The sequence below is a fragment of the Petaurus breviceps genome, unplaced genomic scaffold, assembly GCF_028583685.1.
Source record: "Petaurus breviceps papuanus isolate PSGF00001 unplaced genomic scaffold, PetGlider_PUasm1.0 187, whole genome shotgun sequence".
Taxonomy (NCBI): Eukaryota; Metazoa; Chordata; class Mammalia; order Diprotodontia; family Petauridae; genus Petaurus; species Petaurus breviceps.
In genome coordinates this window covers 10,764,018-10,787,979 of record NW_027185799.1, presented here as the reverse complement: position 1 = coordinate 10,787,979, position 23,962 = coordinate 10,764,018, and the positions used below count along the sequence as shown (strand labels likewise).

General features: G+C 40.9%; 1 protein-coding gene across 4 annotated transcripts in view; it reads left to right on the top strand.

Moving 5' to 3' along the window:
- The window catches only part of ADAMTSL1 (ADAMTS like 1), a 1,086,428-nt gene that overhangs the window by 945,987 nt on the left and 116,479 nt on the right, over window positions 1-23,962 (top strand). The window lies entirely within an intron of this gene.

The following is a 23,962-nucleotide window of genomic DNA, read 5'->3' as shown; positions in this document are numbered from 1 at the left end:
ATTAAAAAAAACCAACTACCATACTATGTCCAGTAGCATATGCTGCATTCACAAATGGAGTCCCCCACTTTTCCACTGAGGGGAGAGAGGTAGATTTCATCATTAGTCCATTATCATGAAGACGGATCATTGCTTTGAATTGAGTGCTAGTGTCTTTTGGTGTCATTGCCGTCTACGTGATTGTTGTCAAGGTGTGCATTGTTGTCTAGGTTCTACGTGCGATGCTGTGTATCCATTCAGACAAGCTGTAGCGAGTTGGGTTGTTTTTCTTTTTAATTATTCTTCATATTGGTTGTTTCTTATGATGCAGTACTGTTCCATTACATACATAGACTAGAATCCCTTTAGTCACTCCCCAGTCTATCAGCACCACACCTACTTTGTTCCCAGCTTCTCACTAGCACAAGTCGTGCTGTGATGAACATGTGCTTTCTTTCTGTCGTTTTCCTCATTGTTTAGTCTTTGAATCCTGATTGATTTTGCATCATATTCACTCTGTGTCACCAATATTTTTTATTCATACTTCTTGTTTTTGTCCAAGTTGTCAATGAGGATACTGGATGGGTGAGAGACCGCGGTATTAAATATGTCCCTCCTGGTTGGTATTGACCTACTTATCTTTCAGGATAGTCATTTAGCCAGCTGTGAATCTTTTTCTTTTCTGAAATTCAAATATGGCCTGTTTGGGCATCATTCACTTATCTACCAGTCAGGTAACCTTTTCAAAAAGGAAATGAAGTTAGCTGGCATGACTTCATAGACTCATAGAATTTCAGACTTGAAAGAAAGTTCAGAGGTCATCTAACCCAACCCATACTTGTACAGGAATCTCCTCCACAAATACCCTGACAAATGATGCCAAAAACCTTCCGTAATAGGAAACCTACCTCCCAATGCAGCCTTTCTACTAGGGATATTTTAGAACTAAGTTGGACCTGTCTCAAGCAGAGTAACATCTCTAAGACCAGGGTTAAACCAAAACAAATCCTGAAGGTTCATTAGGGTTAGGCCTCTTCAAGAGTAAGATAATATTTAACTAGGTTTTCCTTTTAGTATATTCAGTAAGGGTTTTTTCTGCTCTCATAAGTAGGGTCACTCTATCAGGGAACTCGTGTTAGCCCTATGTGTTTTCCAGAGATAATGGACACAGTAGCAACCATCAAAATTTCCCTGCTCCTAAGGTTTAGGTATCTTTATTGATGCCAGTACCTCCATGTGCTTTTCCTTTTTCAGAGAAGAGATTGTTTCATTCCTGTACCTGTTTCCCCAGCACTTAATGGAGTACCTGGCACATAATAGGTACTCAACATATGCTTGTGGATAGAGTGATTCAGTTTGAGTTTCTTTCCATGAGACACTTCAATGGTATGATAGGACCCTGGCTTTCCTGGTGGACCCAACTTTTCATCAGCTTCTCTGAATCAGTTTCTTCCCTTCAGACAACCTTATTGCCCACCCTACCCTGACCTCCACCTTCTTTGATGCAGTCTCATGATCTAGGGAATAAAAAGTCCCACCCTCGTATAGCCTGAGCCTCAGACTCGATGAATGCTTGAGGTTGTTTAAATCAACCCGATCATTGACTGACCAGACACAGTTCCAGATTGAGATGAGGACTGGCCAGAATTTACACATCTAACCCTGTATCCAACCTAACTAACCTATTATTGTGGGATCTATTACACAACAAGAACACCTTATGACAGGTGTTTGATTCTGATTCCAGTGTTAACCTTAGAAAAAAGTAGAATCAAGGAATGTTTGAGCTGGAAAAAACCTTAAATCACTTTGCCAAACCTCCTGTCATCTGTGGAAACTGAGGCTCAGAGAAATTAAAGGTCTTGTCTCTGGGTCGTGAAGTAGCAGAACCACTGAAATAATTCTAAATTTTTTTTTTTTTTTTGCTCACAAGGCTAGTTTTTGTGTTAATTGTCTGAGGCCAGATTTGAACTCAGGTCCTCCTGACTTACCATTTCCTCTTCTCAGCACTCACTAATCTCTTAAAATAACTGGAGGCTTCCCAGAATGTCACAAAATCCAAGTTGGAGATTTCACTGTAAAATGCTATGTAAATGTATCAGTGTAGATTACCAGATGAATTTTTTTCTTCTGATAGCTTAAGTCTTCTCCTTCCTGACGGCAAGGGAGCAAACAAAATTACTTTTCCCCTCATCCCTCACCCATCTCTCCAAGCTCTGAGACTCAGGGATATTGATACAAGTGGCCATGATAATTTACAAACTAGGTATGAAATTGTCACCGCTACATACCTTCCACTTTGGAAAATGGAGATGACATATGAAGTAACGACTAAGACATTGCAGAGCAACTAAGCTAAAAATTATTGATCAATACAATTGTCAAGGCTCTCAAAGCAAATTATTTCTACCATATATCAAAATATTATAAAGATTTTTTTTCATTAAAAGCAGTGTCATTGAACTCCTGAAGTGGGATAGGGAGTTTTGATAAAGCTTTCAAAAAGTATACCACAGGACTATAATTATTGCCTTCCCTATAAGTTTTAAGCAACAAAGGAAGAGGGAGTGGGGATACAAATTTGAGATTTGATCAGTGAAGGGAACTCCCAGTGTGGAAATTTCCTTTACTGGTGCAACTCTTCTACAACTTACAGTGTTAGATTTACTTGAGTCACCAAGACATGGTTAAATTACTTACCCATGGTCATACAACTAGTCTGCTTGAGAGGCAGAACTTGAACCCATATGTTCTTAATTTTAAAATTGATATTCTGTTGTAGAATTATAAAATCATATATTTAAAGTTAGAAGAGACTTTAAACGTTAGAGTCCAACTTCCTCATTTACAGATGAGAAAATTGAGACCGAGAGATCATGACTTGCCCAGGGTCATATAAGCTAGTATGTGAATGAGACAAGATTTGAATCTAGATAGTTGTTACTCATAAGCTCCTCCCCCCCCAAAAGCACAATTTGAAGGTTTCCTTTTATTGGCCTTTATGCCACACAAATATTGTTTCTTTTAAGGACTGATAGTGTGCATATGAGTGAGACAGAGAGAGACAGAGAGACAGAGAGCGGGGAGGAGAGATTGAGCGTACAAGTGAGTAAGGAAAAGAACTGTTTTTTTGTCTAATTGTCCCAAGAAATGGTTCAAGAACAGTTCATGCTACTGAAAATATTAGCCCTGTCATGGTGCCAGTCCAAGGTCAGTCATATCTTGGGTTAACTCCCATGGTTGATTGCAGAATTTAGACCTGCCACAGAGTTCGTCCTTGCTGCCTCCTCTTCATTCCATTTCATTCATGAGTCCATGCCCTTTTCTCGTTTGCTCATTTCTGCCTGTACCCCTCCCTCTCTTCCTGCATTTCCAGCATCCTTTCCCCTCGCACCCACACATTTTGAAATCACTTCTGTAATTTCCTGGTGTGTGTGGTAGGAAAGGAAGCTTGAGTGGGTAACTGTCTGATTTAGGTTTATTGTAATTTTAGGATTCATGATTCCATTTCCCTTCCATGTATTTAACACAGATCTCCTGTATATAACTAAATGCAAGTTGTTCCCTCATAAGGATGATAACATTGAGGACTTATTCTAGTATAGGGTTTTTTTTCCCAATTTATTTATTTATTTTTAGTTTTCAGCATTCCTTTCCATTTTGAGTTACAATTTTTCTCCCCATCTTTCCCCTACCCCCACCCCAAGTTGTCCAGCCTGAATACCCCTTCCCCCAATCTGTTCTCTCATATCCTCCCCCACCCCCACTTTCTAGTAGGGCAAGATGGATTTCTATACCCCATTGCCTGTATATCTTATTTCCCAGTTGCATATAAAAAACAATCTTTTTAACAATTGTTTTTAAAACTTTGATTTCCAGATTCTTTCCCTTCTTCCCTCCTCACCCACCCCCACTGGGAAGACAAGCAATTCAATATAGGTTGTACATGTGTAGTTACACAAAACATTTCCATAGTAGTTACATTGTGAAAGACTAACTATATTTCCCTCCATCCTATCCTGCCTCCCACTTATTCTATTTTCTACTTTGACCCTGTCCCTTTTCAAAAGTGTTTGCTTCTAACTACCCTCTCCCCCAATCTGCCCTATCTTCTGTCATTTCCCTTCTTATCCCCTTCCCTCCTTACTTTCCTGTGGGGTAAGATACCCAGTTGAGTGTGTATATTATTCCTTCCTTAGGCCAAATTCAATGAGAGTAAGGTTGACCCATTCCCTTTCACCTTTCTGCTCTTCCCCTCCTTTGTAACAGAGTTCTCTTGCCTCTTTTATATGAGATAATTTAACCTATTCTATCTCTCCCTTTCTCCTTCTCCCAATATATTCCTCTCTCATCTCTTAATTTTATTTTTTAGATATCATCCCTTCATATTCATCTCATTCTGTGCCCTCTATGTATACATGTAGTACAGGTATTTTTAACCTTTTTAGTGTCACAGATCTCTTTGGTTGTCAGAATAAATATTTTTGTTTTTAAATCACAATGAAAGGAAATTCTCTATTTCAATCTGAAGTTAGTGAAAATAAATATATAATTTTTCCCATCCAAGTTCAAAGACTTCTTGAAATCTGTCCATGTAGTCCTTGGGAGAGTCCCTAAGCCCCAAGTGAAGAAGTCTTGTTCTAACATGATTTTCTAAAAACTAAGGAATCAGTTCAGTCATTCTGCCTAATAATCACCATGTTCTTGAACAGTCTATATCTGAAACCCCTCTTGCTGAGTTGGTTTTTATAAATTGTTGAACATTTTTTTGATGGTCACCATTTGATTAGATAATTGTTTTGAAGTTTTTCCCATTATTTTAATTTATATGAGAGTGCAGGATTTAGTAAGCCTAGAGATCAGGGTCCTTGAATTCCTCACAGCGTTTTAGGCCTATCCCATTGGAAGCTCTAGCCTAGGATCCTCCAAATATCATCACTAATTGACCTCAGTCAGGGACAACAAAATGTTTTCATCTCTAAGTGTCTTATCAGTCTTTGTTCTGTTTTCTGGATTTGCCTTGGATGATGCAGATAGGCCAGTTTTAAGAAAAGGAGTATCACAACATATCAAAATCCTTCAATTATAGCTCCACATTCTTCCTGCCCTCTACCCCTTCCCCACCTTCACCACCAAGCCTCCAGTAAGAATCTTTAGAAGAAAACTCCTAAAATCACAGAAGATATGTCCCCATAGGGGGTTTGGGATAGCTTGGAGGCAAACTAAATTGAATTGAATTAAGGGCCTTGCTTCAAATTGTTATCCCACTGACTAGGAAAGTCTATGGATTATCCTGTCTATACCTTAGCTCTCTACCTTAGGATGTATCACAGGATTTCAAGCTAAAATGGTACCTTAGAGATCATCTGGTCTCATCCCCTCATTTTACAGATAAAGAAACAGTGGTAAATAATAGATTAAGAACTCAAACACAGAACTTCTGGATTCTAGATCTGTTGAGATCTCTTTTGATGTCTAACACCTGTAGCCCTGATAAACTGAGGCTAGTAATCTTCACCAATCCCTGCTCTTTGTTTTCCACAGTTTTCCCAGGGCTTATTTCTTCGGAGTTGTCTTGTCTCCTCAACAGGGAAACTAGGTTCCTCAGATTTATTTTTGACTTTAGTTTAAAGGAACAGGGAAGTGAGGGGCAGAGAAAGGAAGTAAAAACATACTCAGTGAGAATGTGTCAGTCATGGAATGGGCAATTTTATTCCTACACTGAAAGGGAAATGCTAAGCAATTAAGAATTATAAGAAGATTATAACCAGTTGTGAATCTAATACACAAGCCTCCTTGGGTTACTAACAGCAGAGCTGCCCATTAGTTATTTTGCATTTCACCTTCACTGAGTATAACCTTATCAAAGTCAAGTAGACTTGGTTTTTTCCTTATGTTTTTTTTCTCTCTGTGGACAACTCTTGGCCAGTCTGCCATTTCCTTTGCCGCTATCACCATTGCTTCTGCAACTGCTTTAGAAGCTTTGCTACAGTTCCCTGGCAAGGGAAGAATATCAGTTGCCTTTTGATATCTCCCAAAACCCTGTAGCAAAGGGATGGAGACACAAACAGAAGATGACCCATAAAGATTTGCCTAGGAGGCCATGCCTTCATAGGTGGACCTTATGGGAAGAAGCAAATTCCCTTCACTCTCCAACCCTCTGGAACTCAGAGTTATCCTTACACATCATGACCTGCAGGAATAATATATATAGAAATATATATAGAAAAAATATATAAAGAATATACCCTTTGGTATAGCCATGACTCAGCAGCCAATTAAGCAAGTTCTCATGGCCAACAAAAAGAGCCACCCCATCCTGTATCCCCAAGGATGTGTGTGCAATGAATGTACTTGGCCTCTCGGAGTAGGGTTGGATTTCTGATGCTTATTCTCTGGATCCCTGGAATTAGGAACAGGGCAGTTGGTTCTCACCCAAGCCCACAAAAGGGGACATTTGTCTGTACATTGAAATTGGGTTTAGCACCTAATCCAACACTGTGTAAATGTATTTTTTAAAGAATAATAATGGGTTGAGGTGTGGATGGGGAAGAACATCGGTCTGAGTAGCCTGTTTAAAAAGTTAATTTCCTGTTCTAACAAAGAGGGGAGGAAGCAAGTCCCTGGAAAAGTGAGAAGTCTGTATTGGAAGTAACCCGCTGTTCTGTTAAGATGGAATGAGTAATGTCTAATAAGAGCTAAGCTAAATAAGGAGATGTATAAAGTAATTAATATCAACAAATATTTAGTAAGGGCCTCCTAAATGCAAGGTACCATGCTAGGTTCTGAGGCTACAAAGAAAAATGAGACAATCATTGCCTTTAAGGAGTTGAACATTCTCCTGGTGGTGTAGGTGAGATGTAAAACATGTATACAGATGACTTCCATCTTTAGTTAAGTGATAACTTGACACTGGACTCATATGGCTTCAGAGGAGAAAGTGGGACTGGTGACTTTGCACAGCCCTCTCTCACTTAAATCCAAATCACTTGCAAATCATGGCAACACCTTCCTGATGTCCTGGTACTCTTGGAGAACAAAGGACTAATGGCAGCAGTCTTTAGTTAGGTACATAAATCATAGGAAGCCTTTCAAGCTACATTCTTCTTAATCTGCACAGTATTCCTATGAACCATATGCATACCGTGTTTCCCTGATAATAAGACCTATCCCGAAAATAAGCCTTCCCCTTACTGTGTAAGATTCCTCTAAAATAAGCCCTCCCCAGAAAATAAGCCCTATTGAGATTGCTACTGTAGTGAAGGTGATCCCCTGCACTACATGCTACATTACAGTACCCTCTGTATGCACTGTCCCCCCCTCCCCCGGGTGAAACGCACGCCGCGCTCCGAGCTGCATCCAATCAGAGCTGCAGCAGTGAGCGCGTCATCCTGTTCTTCCCCAGTGATTTGCTTATTGAATAAAGGTACATTTTTTTGTTCACATTTACCTGTTTATTAAAATTGCTGTCAATGTTCATTAAAATAAGCCCTCCCCTGAAAATAAGCCCTCTGGTGTTTTTCTGTCCAAAAAATTAATAAGACAGTGTCTTATTATCGGGGAAACATGGTAGCTAGAGGTTTCCTAAGAAGACGATGTTTTTTGAGAGTACATTGAATCAAGCATCTACCCATCTCATGGCAATCACTCATTGATGTTTACTCTGGGGCTTTCTCATGATCCATCACAACAGTATACCATATTCTGCCCTTTTTCACACTGACAGAAGTGAAACACTTTCATTGGACTTCAAGGTAATGCCTAGAGGACCCAAAACCTCCTCATTTGGCCCTATCTGGGTCTCCATTCTCTATGGTCCCAGTGCAGTAAATGAATGCTAATTTATTCCACCCAGTTAACCACCCCGTATGGGGTGGAGTTTCACTAAAAACCCAAAGATAAATAGATTATAATATGGTGGAAAAAATCACTAGTATGTTCTCAAATTCAAACCAGTGAACCCCAAAGAGGAGATAAAGTAACAGGAGATTAATGAATCTCCAGGTGTAAGGATAGAAATGTGCTCTTAACAAAAGCCAGTGCTTATGGTCCAATCATAAATTTTCTTTAATCTAAGGTCCTTATTCAAATTCAGCACAGAGCCAATCATGTAGTAGAAGAAGCATTAAGAAAATAAGCAGAGTAGATGTAAAATGCAAACATCTCAACTGGTACCTAGAGCTGATCATCACTGCTATGCCTCTGCTAGTAATCACAGGCATATTTCCCCATAAGTGCCGAAGCTATCATAGGATAAGCCAATAGTCCTTTAGTTTTCAAGGCACGATCCTGGGCCTATGTGAACGTTTGTTACATGCTTACTATGTGCCAAGTACTATAGTAAGCACTAAGTACACAAATAGACAAACTAGACCACCTCTACTCTTAAGGAGATGACATTCTAATTAAAGAGACATCTAGACTCTGCCATTGTAATTGTTATGTGACCACAGAAGGACAAGTCACTGCACCAGTCTGTGTTAAAGGTTGAGAATACCCAGGAAAGAGGAACACCTGTGTACCTGAGGCTGTAGACATAAGCAGCTGCTCTTCATTCCCCAGGCCTATTTAGGGTATCAGGAAGTAACCTCAAGGTTCATCTTTGGTCATGGAGTAGTTGAAAATTGACATGAAAGGTGAAGGAAAACAGGTATCTAGAGACTAGTACTGTAGTAAAATAATCTTAGAGTATGAATGACTGAGGGACATTTGTGTTGAATACCTGGGAGTGACTTGCCATGTGGAGAGAGAAACTCTCTGAACTTCAGTCTTATCAGCCTTAATCACTGAATGGTCATTGCCTCAGTCAAACTGAGGCCCGGAAAAGATCTTTGCTTAAAAATGCCAACGTCTCCCACTCTATCCAGAGTTATCTCCAGTTATCCTGATCTCTATCTTGCCACTGGACCCAGATGGTCTGGAGGAGAAAGTGAGGCTGGTGACTTTGCACAGACCTCCCTCATTTAAATCCAATTTTCTTGCAAGTCCTGACATCACCTCCCTGATGTCGTGGTCCTCTTCAAGAACAAAGGACAAACAACAACAATATCCTACCTCCTTCCCTTCTGCCTAGGAACTCGGTCATGTCTTCCCCATCCTAAGGGGGAAAAAAGTCCCACGTTATCCCTTCCAGCAATCATCCCATATATGTTCTCTCCCCTGCTTGGCTAATGTGTGTGAGAAAGCTGTCTACAGTAAATGCCTCTACTTCATCTCTAAGCAATCTCTTCTAAAATATCTGTACTTAATTTCCCATGTCATCATTCAAATGAAACTGCTCTCTCCAAAGTTACCAGTGATCTCCTACTTTCCAAATCTTCTCTCCACACCCAGCCCTCTTGACATCTCTGCTGCATTTTGCCCTGTTGACCCCCATTTCCTCCTTTCCAGGTTTGAATGACACTTCTTTCTCCTGGTTCTTTTCCTACGTCTCTGACTGCCATTCACAATCTCTTTTGCTGTTTTCATCCATGTTGTCTCACTATCTATGGATGTCACCCAAGGCTCTGTCCTGGGCTCTCTTCACTCTTCTCCTTATATTAATCTCAATTAGCAATCTCATCATCTCCCATGGAGTTAATTATCAACACTGACTCATCCAACCTTAGTCCACCTCTTGTACTCCAAACCCACATCATCAATTGACTTTTGGACATTTGGACAAATTGGATATGCCATAGGCATTTCAAACTCGATGTGCCCAAAAACAGTGGCTATTTTCTTTCCCCAAAACCCTCCCCTCTTCTAAACTACCCTTTTACTCTTAAAGTCACTCTCATCTTTCCAGTTACTTAGAGTCACAACTGCCTGTAGTGTTATTATTAACTCCTCATTCTCCTTCACCCCACAAATACAATCTGTTGTCAAATCTTGTCACTTGTGCCTGTAAGACATCACTTGTGTGTGTTTTATGAAGCTACCACCCTAGTTCAGTCCTTAATCACCTCTCAGGTGGACTGTGACAATAGTTGTTCTCTCTGCCTCAAATCCTCCTTCTCGATAACCCATCCTTCATACATCTGCAAAAGTGATTTTTCTGAAAATCTAAATTTGACCATGTTCCCCTCATATTTCAGAGACTCTCTAGTTCCTCCAGAATAAAATATAATGATAGTTGTTTGGCATTTAGAATCTTCACAACTGAGCCCTCCCTTTCCTTCTTCCCTTTTCAGTCTTCTTACACACTCTCTTCCCCTCCAGGCACTTCACCTCATGACTTCATGCATTTTCACTGGCCATTGCTCCTTTCTGGAATGCTTTTGTTTCCTCACCTCCTTCATGACTCAGCTCAAATCCCACCTTCTGCAGCATCCACCTTTCCCAATCCCTCTAGCTACGAGAGCCTTCAACTGATCAACAGAGTAAACTAAGTATTAAAGAATCTTCCTGTGGTCTCGACATAATGTGTAGACAAGTCCTTAGGCAATTTTGAAAGATCCATAAGACTTTTAGACATTATATGAAAGGCAGATGATGACATACAAGATATGTTTTGTGATTGGATGAGATCATAGGATCATTGGTTTATAACTGAAAGGGACCATGGAGACCATTGAGTCTAGCTCCATTTATTTTATTTCACAGATGAGGAAACTGAGGTTTCAAGATGTTGGTTACACAGCTAGTATGCATGTGAAGGAATATATGACTTGAGGTCTTCCTGACTCAAAGTCCCATGTATAAAGAGAACCATTAATCTTAGCCATTCAGGAATGTCTTGAAGCAGCAGACCCTTCTACTAATAGCAGAGGCCAGCAAGGGGTGGGGGCAGTCAGCCTAGGTGAAATATACTTCCTTCCACCCTCCCTAATCCGAACATTGACCATGTTATTAGAGGCATTGCATGCTCTAAAGCATGCTCATTCAGAGGGATCAAAATGAGACACATGGAGGAAAAACAGAAAAGGCAGACAAACATATATAGAAAGATCATTGCTGAAGGGAAGAAGAAACTTCAGAAAATGTGGCTGCTAGTGGTGCTGAAATGGGAGCTTTGGACTCCAGAATGGTACCAATCCCTGGAGCCCAGCAGAGAGCTACATTTAAAAAGAATATCACCCCAAAAAGAAAATGAATGCTTGGGGTGGCTAGGTGGTACAGTGAATAGAGCACCAGCCCTGGAGTCAGGAGGACCTGGGTTTAAATCTGGCCTCAGACACGTAACACAAAAACTAGCCGTGTGACCTTGGGCAAGTCACTTAACCCCAATTGCCCTCCAAAAAAAACAAAGAAAATGAATGCTCAGTACCAGAATGTCTGGTGTACCTCTTTGACATTTGTGCTCCCTAAACATGTGCCTTTGACCTTTAAGTCTGAGTCCACTTTTCTCAGGGATGATCTCACATGTATAGGGAGAATGCTTCATACCTAGTATTTTTACTATACCAATTTGGTAAATTCTCTTTACTAATTTTAACTCCTAATTAATTATCAGGGGGGAAGCACATTGGTTGGGGCTTGTCAGAAACAGTACTATTTACCCCTAGACCTCTGAAAAGTAGGAATCAGACCCTCTGAGGCCCCCAACCTATGAGTGCAGATTGGTTAAGTCCAGAAGGGGTCCCGTCCATCTACTCTCTAAAGGTCTTGTATAAATATTTATACACTGTCGCCCCCATTAGAATAGAGCTCCTTGAGAACAGAGACTATTTTTCCCTTTCTTTTCATACCTAGTGCCTAGAACATAGTCATCACTTAATAAATGACTATTGACTTATTTACTGACTGACTAGTTAATTACCAGTCAGTTCAGTATTTGAAGAGTCAGTGAATGGAATAGAGGAGATAGAATAAGTCTAGGACAAATGTAGAGCTGGTCAGACCCCTTTCTGCATTGAGGAGAGGTTTGAGAGGGTGTCAGTGCAAGGATGAAATGGTGATCTGGGTCCTAGTGCCCTACATGCTCATGTTTCCCCCAACAAATACAAACTATAAATAAACCAACAACAAAAGAAGAGTGATGTGAAGGTGAGCATTAGTTTTGAATTCCCTTACCATGGTGGGTCATTTTCTCAACTCTTCCTGGACTATGTTGGGAAAGGTGCCAGAGGTGGTGCATAGGAGGAACCTGGGTCAGTGGTCTATTTCTGGTACAATGCTTGCCAATCTGGGCCTCAGTTTCTTCACTTGTAAATTGGGATAACAATACTTGTATTATCTACCTCACAGGCTTCTAAAACAACCATTTTGTCAATGGCAAAGCATTACACAAATAGCAACTACTACTAGTAGTAGTATCATCTACACTCTCTGACTGGTCTTCATGAATGATTTACTTATATCTATTTTGGCATAATTTTCTTTGTAGTTTTTCATTAAAAAAGAAGTAAACATAACAAAGAAATATTTTGTGGCCCTACTGAGAATCAGCAGGATTAGAGAACTCAGCTATAAGATCAGAGCCCACCACTCAGTCTATGTTCTAGTCACAGATTAGAGCAGAGGCTTTTAAACTGTGCTTCAAAGGACGTCATCTCTGGGAGTAAGCTAAAAGGGCAGTCATGGCAGATGTGTTTATTTGGGTCTACCTCATCACTTTATAGCACCACCAAACCCCATTGTAGTTATTAGAGTTCCAGCTAGTGAAAATCAAGGGAAAAGGTGTTGAAGTCTACAAAGGCTGAGTATCACCAAGCCTTACACCACCTTTAGGGGAATTTGTGTGCTAAGCCAAATGGAAGGAGGGCAGGCCTTGTGAATCAGTTACATGCCTCCAGTAGGTTCTCTTAATAGAGACTAACAGCAAAAGGCAGGGGTGGGCAGCCTGGGGCAGTAATAGAGAACAAGAAAAAGGCATAGAGATCATCAAAACAACATCAGGCCATCAATGCCAAATGATCTGTCATCATTCCACCTGGCACAAAGTCTGGGGTCAGAAGCCCTAGGATTAGGCAGTACTTAAAATTTCTCTGGACTCCCTCAAGCTAGTGTCATATAAATAAATGGTATTGAGTTATAGCTCCAACTTTATTTCTCCTTTAAAGCTCTTACCATAAGCTTTCAGGACCCTTGCCTTCTTATAGAAAATCAGTCCCAAGAATCATTGTTCTGTTGTATATGGCCTCAGAAAGTTTACTCAAATGAAGTAATGAAGTTTACTCAAATGAAGTACACTATTGCAAAACTGTCATCTGAGTTCTGAAGTTGGGGAAGAAAAAACAAAGTCAGGAAAGTCATACTGTCCCAAGCCCTCCATGCCAAACAAAGGGCTTTCCCTTGTGGAACATGAGTGGGGGGGGGGAGGGAGGAGGGGGATGGGTGGGGCTGTGTGGGGAGGGGGGATGGGGTTTGTGTAAGGAGTCTGGAGATCCAGGAGACCATCTGGGAAATTGGGTTCTATAGCTCTTAATGATATGGAACAAAAGGCTATACATTGCTGGTGCATTAGCTTGTACATTACTGTGCATTACTGGTGCATTAGCTATAGAGTGAGGGAAATCTCTTGAAGACTTGAAAATCAATTTGGGTAGGAATCTCATCTCATTGCCACACTGTCCCTGCCTTCAACCCTTCCCCAGATTGAACAAACAAGCAAAACCAGAAAGCAGGCTCTTCTATTGCTCTCTGATCCCCAGAGCACCGAAAATCTTAAACCTCTGCTGCTTCAGGCTATGGAAAATCACAGAAAGAAATGGTTACAAGGAAGGGGATTTCTCTATGTACAATCTACTCTAGCCAGGCAAATGCCATTTATCAAAACTCCTTTTGTAAGTAAAATGATGCCAGGATCCTAAGGGAAGGAGGTGGGGGTGATGGGGAAAAGGTGGAGAAGATGTTAAAGGGGCGAGAACCTTCCTTAAACAGAAGGAATTTACTGTAGGATCAGACTTCAGGGAGTGCTACTAGCTTCAAGCCTGGTCTGCTTCCGATAGACCAGGAGAAGGGAGACATGAAGAGCCAACCATCCTCAGAGTCTCTCCTCTTCCTTTTGTGGTACCTACTGGGTGGTTTTACAGAACAGTTAAAAGCATTTAGACCCATCTAGAGAACTCACAGTACCATGCAGCCTTTTCTTTCATGTAATGAAGGTGGACTATATAACTGCCACACAGTGGAGTGAAGCAAAACCATATGTGGGCTGGAGAGACCCCTCCACTGAATTGGAAAAAGAAAAGTGTCGTTCTCTCCTGCTTCCCCCTCCTTTTCCCTCCTTCTCCCCCCCCCGCCCCGCCCCATGTCTAATTCCTCCTGGTGGGAAAGTCTGCAAATTGAGGTAGGGGGACTCTCTTGGAGGAAGAGTCCCTCTGGTGGCCTTCATCCCCACTGTAGCTCTATGTTTATGTACATGTACTATTTGTAGCGATGCCTTGTAAGTCCCCTGGTGTGATTCATTTTTAAAGAAAGGTAATTTGTTGAGGGTTGGCACTGAGGGTTATAATGTTATCGTTTCACCTTCTTTTCATCTTTCAGTGTGTAAATTTTCCTTCCTTTTGTCTTGCTGTACACTTATACCTCTAAATCTGACCTTATCCAAACATTTATGGAAGCCCTGGAGTTTGAATAATCTGCTACTAGACTGAAAGTATCACGTTTTGGGAGCTCTGGACATTTCAGTCCACCAACAGACCCATGTCTAAAGTGGTTTTCTTTTTCGGCTAATTAATGTGCCCATTTATTCATGAAGGACTCTCAGGCTACAAGTTCAGTTGAAAAGGTTTAATATATCTGTTCCTTTCCCAGCAACCTCAAAATGACTGCATACTCCCTTGAGCCCTTAGGAGCCCCTGGGCATTCAGCTTACGTCTCCCCTTCATGTTGGGAAGCAAAACTCTCTGTTGGAAACATAGGAAAAAACTTCTTCCTCCACCCTTTCCTCCCTGTATCCATCCCTTTCATTTATATTGGCCCTAGGGGAGAATCAGCTTCCTCCTGGCTGTAGCCACAAACAGAATACCTCCTTCTGACACCACACAGAAGGTCACATCACACAGTGCTAGTTTCTTCAATTGGCAGGAAGGTCTCTCTCTATATATATAATGCCGCTTGCCTGCAAATCCCAGCCAGGGCCACTCATCCTCAGGGAATGGATGGTCAGGAAAATACACAAATGTGGAAGGGACTACAGGGCTCCTGGGGTTGTGGTATGCAGGGGAGGAAACCATTTTTTCCCTCCTACTCCACTCTCTAAGCCTCTTTGACAAATTAGGTAGAGTACAGCTCAGTCACTCCTGAGAGCTTCAGGTCAAAATCAAGTCTCAAACTCAACTCACAGGCATCACACAATTTCTGAGAGACATTTCATCACACAGTTTGCTGCCTAGATCCAGATGCAAATTCTTCATTAAAAGGTATTCTGGCTCCATCCTTCTCTTTCTGGCTCATCAAGAGATGTCCATTTGTTTTTTGCTAAAAAGGACTCAAAGGCCATGAGTCCAGTCTGATGAGTTGAACTGAAGTGAGAGAACCCTCCTTAAGGGTTAAAATTGTTTACAGACTAGTATAGGAAGTAGCATCCAGCCAGACTCAAGTGGGAGACATTTAACACCCAATCACAGTCATACTGAATCCCAGCAAATATGAAGACAAGCTCCCCAAATGAAATTGCTGGTAGGTAGAGACATACAGGGTGGAGGAAGAAGACAAGCATTTATTAAGCACCTACTATGTGCCAGGAAACGTTTGAAGTGCTTTACAAATATTACAAATAAATACAATTTTTTCCAATCTCAACAAAGCTATAAGGCTGGTGTTATTATTATCCCCATTTTAAAGTTGAGTAAACTGAAACAGTTGACTTGCCCAGGTTTACATGGCTGGTAAATGTCTAAAGCAGGGTTTTTAGAGGTTCTTAACTCCAAATTCAGTTGTCTATCCATGGCTCCAAGGTGCCTTTCTTCCTTCCTGATATGAATAGGTTCTTAAAAATACAAGTTAGGTGAAATAACTTCATTGGGGGTGGTTAGTTCCAAAGGAACAATGTCATATATGGGCAACAATACTGAAGGTAAGAGTGGAGCTTCTCCATGTTAGCTCAGGGTTTCATTATGATAAATGAACAACTTCCTTACAAAATGATGTTGGTCAGGCCTTGTTCTGTAGGGTATACCCGTAATCACCATTGCCCCAGATCCACAAATTTAGCTTTATATCCCAGAAATTAATTTGGCATGACTAATCATGTTAGAGAGTGATGAACCAGAAGTAGAAAATGTTTGCTCTTTGCAAAACTAAGTATATCCGTTGGCGCACTGATTTTTTGAATGAATGGGAGAAAAAATTAGAAATGCGGCTAAAGAAAAGTATTCCTAGCCCCATGAGAATAAAAAGTTTGAGGTCAAGACTGGGAGGAAGAGAAGGAGGAGGAGAATGAGAAAAAGGCCTCATTCACAGAACTTGTGTGTGTGTCTGTTTCTATTAGTACTTGCTAATCTAGCATCAATGAATGAGGTTTGTGAATTAGGAATTCATATGAAATTAACAGGGGGTAGATTAGGGTCAAATTGTACCCTGGACACTATCTGAGGAGTCATGTGGTTGTGTTGATAGTGAACAATGACTAGGGGATCAGAACAGATATCCTCAGTTCAATTGCCTGGGCCCTTAGGACTTTACTGTTCTGGTTTCCATAGCTTGGGAGTGGAGATGAATCCCTTGTGAAAACCAGGAGACAGCTGTAAATTAGCCTGGGGTAAAGGGAATGCCACACTACACAAACTCAAAGAATTCTATTATTCTAAGCTTAGAAAGCAGCATGATATAGGGGGTGGGACAATGAATTTGGGTCAGAGAATCTAGTTCCAAATACCAGCTCTGCCATTGTGATTTTTAGGCAAGTAATTTACATTTCCTGGTCTCCGTTTCCTCCTCTGTAAAATGAGCACATTGGACTACATGGCCTCCAAAGTCACTTTCAGATCTAAATCTCTGATCTTATGGTGCTTTTGATAATTGTAGGGAGCAAACATTCCCTCACTCAGAACCTCTAAAGATCAATTTTAATCTAATTTAATTTTTTTTAAAGAAAGGTACTGGGTCATATTCTTCAATATAAGAAAGTTATACCTTATATGTAAGTTAGAATTTAATCCTTAAACTTTGTCAGTTAAGTAAAATGTAGGACAATGAGTTAGTAAATGATGTATAGATGATAAAAAGCTTGTTTATTTTTTTGAGAAAGAAATACACATCATAATGAAAAACAATGGATGGTTTTTAATAACTTAATTTGAATCCTAACACAAGGATTTAATAGCATACAGATGTTAGCCTGATAGTGTCCCTTTAAATCACCCTGTGATAATGAAACATCAAAGAGAAACAAATATATTCTACCCCCAGGGACCTTTGAACCAAATGTTAAAAATAATTTCTTGGTCATTTTTATGTGGTTAAACATGAAAACAATGTGAGAGGCCTCAATTTTATTTCTCACATAAACATTTTTCAGTGTGGAGAGAGCTTTGGCTGGGACCATCTCACGTCTAACACCTGACACCTGTGTGAACAGAAACATTCTTCAGTTGTGAAGGGAAGGCACGCAGCTGTGTCTATGTCCACTCAGTGACCGAATTAATCACACATTGCATCAATAGCTGGCTTCCTCTCCTGTCTCTTCACATATCTAACACCGGAGACAGGGGAATCTCCACTGGGAAAAATGACTCTGTCCTTGCTTTCCGTTGCCCGGGATCCAGTTGGATTTATGGCAGTATCACCCCAGGGATTCACTAGCTAGAGTTGGTGTGGTACTCTGTCCTCAGGCAGAAGATTTCTTCCTGTCCTCACTCAGTTCAGCACCAACCCCCATAATGACATGAAAGGATTTAAAAAATCATTCGGCAAACTTTTCTTGAGTACCATGGGCAGGTATTGGGCTAGGTGTTGAGGATCTAAAGACAGAAACAAAAGAGTCTTGCCTTAAGGAGCTAATGTTCCTTTGGGGAAAACAGCATGGACACAGATCAGCGTATATAAAATACATTCAGAGTAATCACAAAGTAATTTGGGACAATCACTATGAAGTACCCACCATGAACTTAAGAAATACCAGTTTTACAACTTTATGAAGAATGGATCAGAGGGGCCTGAATGATACTTGCAATAACCTGTCATCCATTCCTCCCCTCCTTTCTGATAGAGATTTTTGAGAGATCAAAATATTGGAGCCTTGAAGTTTAATGAGCCTTTCTGCCTAGAAGGTGGGGGAACAGAAGGCTTCACCAGAAGCATCCACAGGCACAGAAAAATTAATGGAGACCAGAAGAAAAAGAGGCATTGGGACTGTTCCTTAGTTGTAAGCCTTCTGGCTGATTGCTTTTCCTCCCAGTCCCAGGTATGTAGGCAGATGTAAATTTGCACAGAATTCCAAGCCCTGCAGAATATGGTGAGAGCCAGAATGCCTGTGGTGATGGAGGGAAGAAGATCATAAAAGAGGGACTGGAATTGGGGATTTAAGTTTTGACATGAGTGATGCTGCTTCCCCTCCAAGTTCAGGTCTTTCAAATGAAAAGTAAGACTTTGGAAAATAAATTCCTAGGCAAGTGGGTTTCTGCTCATAGTAGAGACTGGCAGATTTGAGACCACTCAAGAGAATTCTGAAGGAAAATGAGAGTTCATATAGTGTATTGAGTTCTGTAGCTTCAGCAAGGAATGTTGGAGCTTCTTGTCATTAGGGAGATGGGTGGAAGAGGAGTGGTGGAGATAGAGACAATCTGAGGGCACCCACTCTGTGAAAATAGGAAGTAGGTGATTAAGGCCTAAGTGAAGTCCATGGATTGTAAGTATCACAGGGGCTCAGAGGACAAAGAGTCACATCACTGTGGGAAGGGTAGAATAGCCTTTGAATAGGGCCTTTCTGGAAGGGTAGGGAGGCTTCATACAGACAAAAAGTCAGGGGGCCACATTCTGGGTGGAGAAGATGCCAGTAACAAAGGCACAGAAGCAGAAATGAGCAAGATGTATTGTGGGAACAAATAGTCAAGCAGCTGGAATTGAGCACAGGGCTTTTTATAAGGGAAGAATGGGGAATAGTTTAGAAAAAATAAAAGCAAGATTGGGCAGGGCATTTCATCCTCTTGAAGGCTGAATATCCTAAGTGCCTCATCAAATAAGAGGAAGGAAACTAAGAGACATGGGGACAGCAACAATGATGACACACGCTTCTGTTGTGTTTTAAAGTTAACAAAGCACTTTCCTCAGGAAAGTCCTGTGAGATGGGTCAGCAGGTTATTGCAAGTATCATTGCCCCCATTTTATAGAAGGTGAAACTGAGGCCCAGCACCATCAAGGTGTGGTCTCACAAGTAATGAGCAGAGCTGGGATTCAAATCCCAGTCTCCTGGATGGGACTGATTCAGAATCCTGAATTCTTTCCACTACCCCAATCACTTCCTAAATGACCTGTTCAAAAGCAGTCATAGGAAAAGTTTGTCTATTCTTGGTAAGTTTCTTAATGGTTTCCCCCGCCTTCACAATAGAATGATTCCATGGCCTCAGATAGAAGAATTATGCAGTGTAAAAGTGTAAAAGAAAAGGTTGGGGGCGGCTAGGTGGCTCAGCGAGTAAGAGCACCAGCTCCAGTGTCGGGATGACCTGGGGTTCAAATCCAGGCTCAGATACTTAGCACCACACCCAGAAATAACTGGCCTTGTAACCTTGAGCAAGTTACTTAACCCCAATTGCTTAAAAAAAAAAGTTGTCTGGCCCATAACCCTACTTCTAAGCAGAATTATAGCCAGAACATCTCAGTCATAAGAGAATCTAGCCTATATTTTAACCCATTGCCACCCTGAGAACCAGGCTCTGAGGGAATGAGACACAGGACTGGTAAGTTTTGATTGGGTCAGGATGGAAGGTAAAAGGTCAGGAGTATGGAGTATCAAGTAGGGGCAATAGAAATGCCATAGCAGGGGCCCTAGTCAACCAGGAGTGAGCATTAATCATGATCGTGACACATAGCATTTACACAGGGCTTTACTCATTTGATTATCACAACAACTCTGGGAAGTAGGTGCTACCGTTATGTCTATTTTACAGATAAGGAAACTGAGGCAGACAGTGGTTAAGTGACTTGCTCACAGTCATTTTCCCCTTAATACCTGCCTCATCCAACAATCTTTTTCTGTCCATAGCAGTCTTCACTGACATTCCTGTTCTCCGAAGTCCTGGCTCACTCAGTCTGCTACCATACAGTTTAGCTCTTAATTATATGTTGTCTTCTCTTTCTGCTTCTCTATATCTTCAAACAAGATGGTACTTAGGCTTCCTTTCAGTTCTAAAAATTCCATTTCCATGATATTTGATAATTAATTGTTATTTTATGGTTTCTGTCTTCTCAAAGAGACTGTAAGCTTCTGAAGGGCAGAAACCATGTCTTTTACTGTGTTTATATCTCCCGCGGTGCCTCGTTCATCACTGAGCACATTCTATTTTCAATAAACAATTGATTGACTCAGAGGAATCACCAGTTGTCTATTTCCTCTTTCAGACCCTGGCCCGGAACTCTCCTCCCTTTACCAATGCCATCTTGCCCTGCTTTTTTATCCCCTATCCCCATAGCATCTATCCATGATTCCATTTGCCCTATTTAAAGTCACCCTGGTTGATATGTGACTTTATTAGTGTTCTTGGACGAGAACCCATATTCTATTTCCTGTGTATGTTCTCTAACCTAATCTGGGTAGCCTCAGAATGTTGCCTGACTTATTACCTTACCTTCTAGACCTAGAGGAATTGTAAAGAAAACAAAATGACCTCCAAGCATTTTCAAAACTATCAAAGGCAGTAACAGTAAGAGAAGGCTGTACACAAGCCAATGTTTCATGCTGACTTGATTCAGGAAAGGAAAACCTAAACGAGAACCAAGAAATGTATGTACATGGTGGTGTGTTTTTTTTTTCTTCCAAACAAAACCAGCATTTAAAACTTTTTTGGATAAAGAAACAGGTTTTATTTTTCCTCACCCAGGAGAAAAGGGCAAGGGAAAGTTCTTGGGATGTGAGAGCTGCTAAGTTGTGACCTGCCAGTAGAAATAATGGTCATTTATAATCAATAACAAGTGATGAGTTTCTGGAAGCCATGGCTACTCTGAAAGAAAACTTTGGTAGCTCACCTAATGAGTCCTGTGTCCAAAGTGAGCCCCCCCAGAAGGCTAAAATTTCTCCTTTTGTACACCTAACTCAGATATATCCCGCTGAGATATGTCAGCTGCTGAAGGTACTTGGTGCCCATGCTAACTTGATGGATGTCTTTATGGGAAACCATGGGACTCATCCCCAGACAAACCACATTCTGACTTTTCTTAACTAGCTGCAAAGTTAAGACCCAGCTGCTTTACAAAAACAACCAGAGTGAGAGAATTAATCAGATTGTGATTAATTAATGTCGGATTGTGTTGGGAAGAGTTAGCAGCTGGGACGCTGATTTTAAGATCATAGAATTTACAGCTGGGAAGGGCCTAAGAGGTCACCTGCCTCATCTTAGTCATAAGGAAACTGGACCTCAGATAGGAGAAAAGATTTGCCAAAGGTCACACACAGAGAAAGTGGCAAAGAGAGAATTAAAATTCAGGTAATCTGAGTGTTGCCCCAGATTGCTTTTATCCCCATGGCACCGGTAGTATCAGTGACCCACAATGTACGTAAGTGTCTCATGTGAAGCTGGATGTCAACCAAACAGAGGTATGGAAGACAGTGAGTGAAGAGGAGTAAGGCCAGACACTAGAAGTTGGTGGAGTGGGGAGCAGCCACGATAGTGAGATTTGGGGAAGCCCTAGGAACATTCCCCTCCCCCTTCTCCTCACTTCCAAATTATACTCTGTATTCCTTTGGAAGAGGAGAAAGTTTGAATTCTACTATTAGGGGGGAGGCTTAAAACTCACAATAAAGAGAAAATAATATAAAATCATCTCCTTAAAGAAAGTTTTTAAATTAAAGAGTCACAGACCTCCCAAAAAGGGTGGAGTAGGTGGTAGGGTAAAAGGCTCCTACCCTAGAAAAGAATACATGCATGCAATAAAGGGTAGAAGCACCTAAGTTCGTTATATACAGATGTGGCTGAGGTTATACCAGAAGAGGATCCTGTGAACTTAGTGGAATGGAGAAAGGAGGAGCTTTGCTGGAAGTCTTGAAGGAAAATTGAAGAGAGATCAAATGCCATATATCCATAGACTGACTAGAAACTTTCATCCTCCATAATCAACATGGATATCTTATTCTATCTCTCCCTATTAAAAGGTAGTGACCCGATTCTGCTAGGAGCACCCTAGAGTTAACAATGGTTCGTTCAGATGCCTACAGGTTAAAGCCTGGATCCATTCACCCTGTAAGAAGTGGGTGATTATCTGTTGAACCTGCCTTGGCCAGAGTTAATTTATTATTTGTCCCAGAATCATAGAAGCCTCTTGTACACAGAACTAGCCTCTGTTGGCTTCCTTCCTGGAGAATGCCATTTTACCTTCTCATTGAGGAGGTGGCTCAGGTCACTGTTTGTTTTCTAATATTTTAATAGCCATATTCCAATATAATCAGTTTCCTTTGTAATCCTATAAATTTTATTTTGTACATTTAAAAATACTGTTCTCAGATGGGAATCCATAGGCTTCATCAGACATGTTACAAAAAAGGTGAAGAATCCACAGCATACAGAGATGATTTAATCATTTAAGTTTATAAGCAGTTAGGAGCCTCTGGATAATAGAGCCATATAGTAAGGCATCAATATTGGCCCGAGCTTGGTTTTTTGTTGTTGGTTTGTTTTGTTTTGTTTTTCTAAATTGAGAGTGCAAATCACAACTATCCCAGAGTCCAACAGAAATCAGGAAGTGGAGACAGAGACATAACATCAGTAGCCCCTTCATAGTTGAGAAGACAAAGGTGGAAGTCTTGACACGGACAAATACTAACTGTGCCACCTGAACAGATCACAGCAATTCTCTGTGACCTTGTTGCAGAGAATTTCCTTACCAGGTATTCCTTACTGAAATCCCAAGTCAAGAAGAGAAGAGAAATTGAATCTATTCAGTCTCCTTTTCATTGTAATATGGGCTTGTGCATATTAATGGAGAAATTTTCAGTGTATCTTCTCAGGTAAGTGCTTGTATTTTCTGTAGCCCAATCATGCCAGAAGTAATTGGTAGGGAATGACTAGGGAAGGATGCCGGTAACTTTGGTAAATGAGGACAAGGAAAAGTTTATGGGTTGATGAAAAACCTCTGCAAGTCAGAGAATACATAAAACTCTTCTCAAAGCTGGTCATGGACAGCACAGTGAGAAGCCACAGCCTATGTGGGGTCATCACTATTCCTGCTCTCACATCTGCCGTGATTTTCTAGGCTAAAGTCATGTTGGCCAGTTATTCAGTTCTGTATAATAAGCAGACAAGGCTCTCTGAAAATCTCAAGCGGTAAACTGAGGGACAGCTAGGTGGTTCAGTGGATAGAGTGCTGGACTTGGAGTCAAGAAGACCCATTTTCCTGAGTTAAAAGCTAGCCTCAAACACTAGCTGTGGGACTCTGGGTAAGTCACTTACCCGTTTGCCTTAGTTTCCTCATTTGTAAAATGAGTTGGAGAAGGAAATGGCAAACCACTCCAGTATCTCTGCCAAGAAAACCCTAAATGGGGTCACAAAGAGTCAGGAACACGACTGAAAAATGACTTTAAAACTGAGCATTTAAAAGATCAAGATGAAGGTCAGCTTCATCTTTACTGTTCCCATTTCTGAGTCATATCAAGAGGGAAAAACAGGATGGTTTTTGTTCTGTTTTTCTTTCTAGTCCCTCATTTTACCTTAGCTGGCTTCCTCAAGCCACAGCTATTTGAAACAAGCACATTTAGGCTGTCAGCTTGACTGGTCTTTCTAGATGACAAGATTCTCCTTCTCTTCATTTATTTCCACCCTCAAAGAACTAATGTATTTAACAGTTTTCCTTTAAGATACATTAACCAGTACCAGGTAGTGATGATATTTATACATAAGATAGCTACAATTCTGGGCCACAACAACAACAAAAAATTTGAAAAGATTTGGAGCCAATGACTTTTTACTTT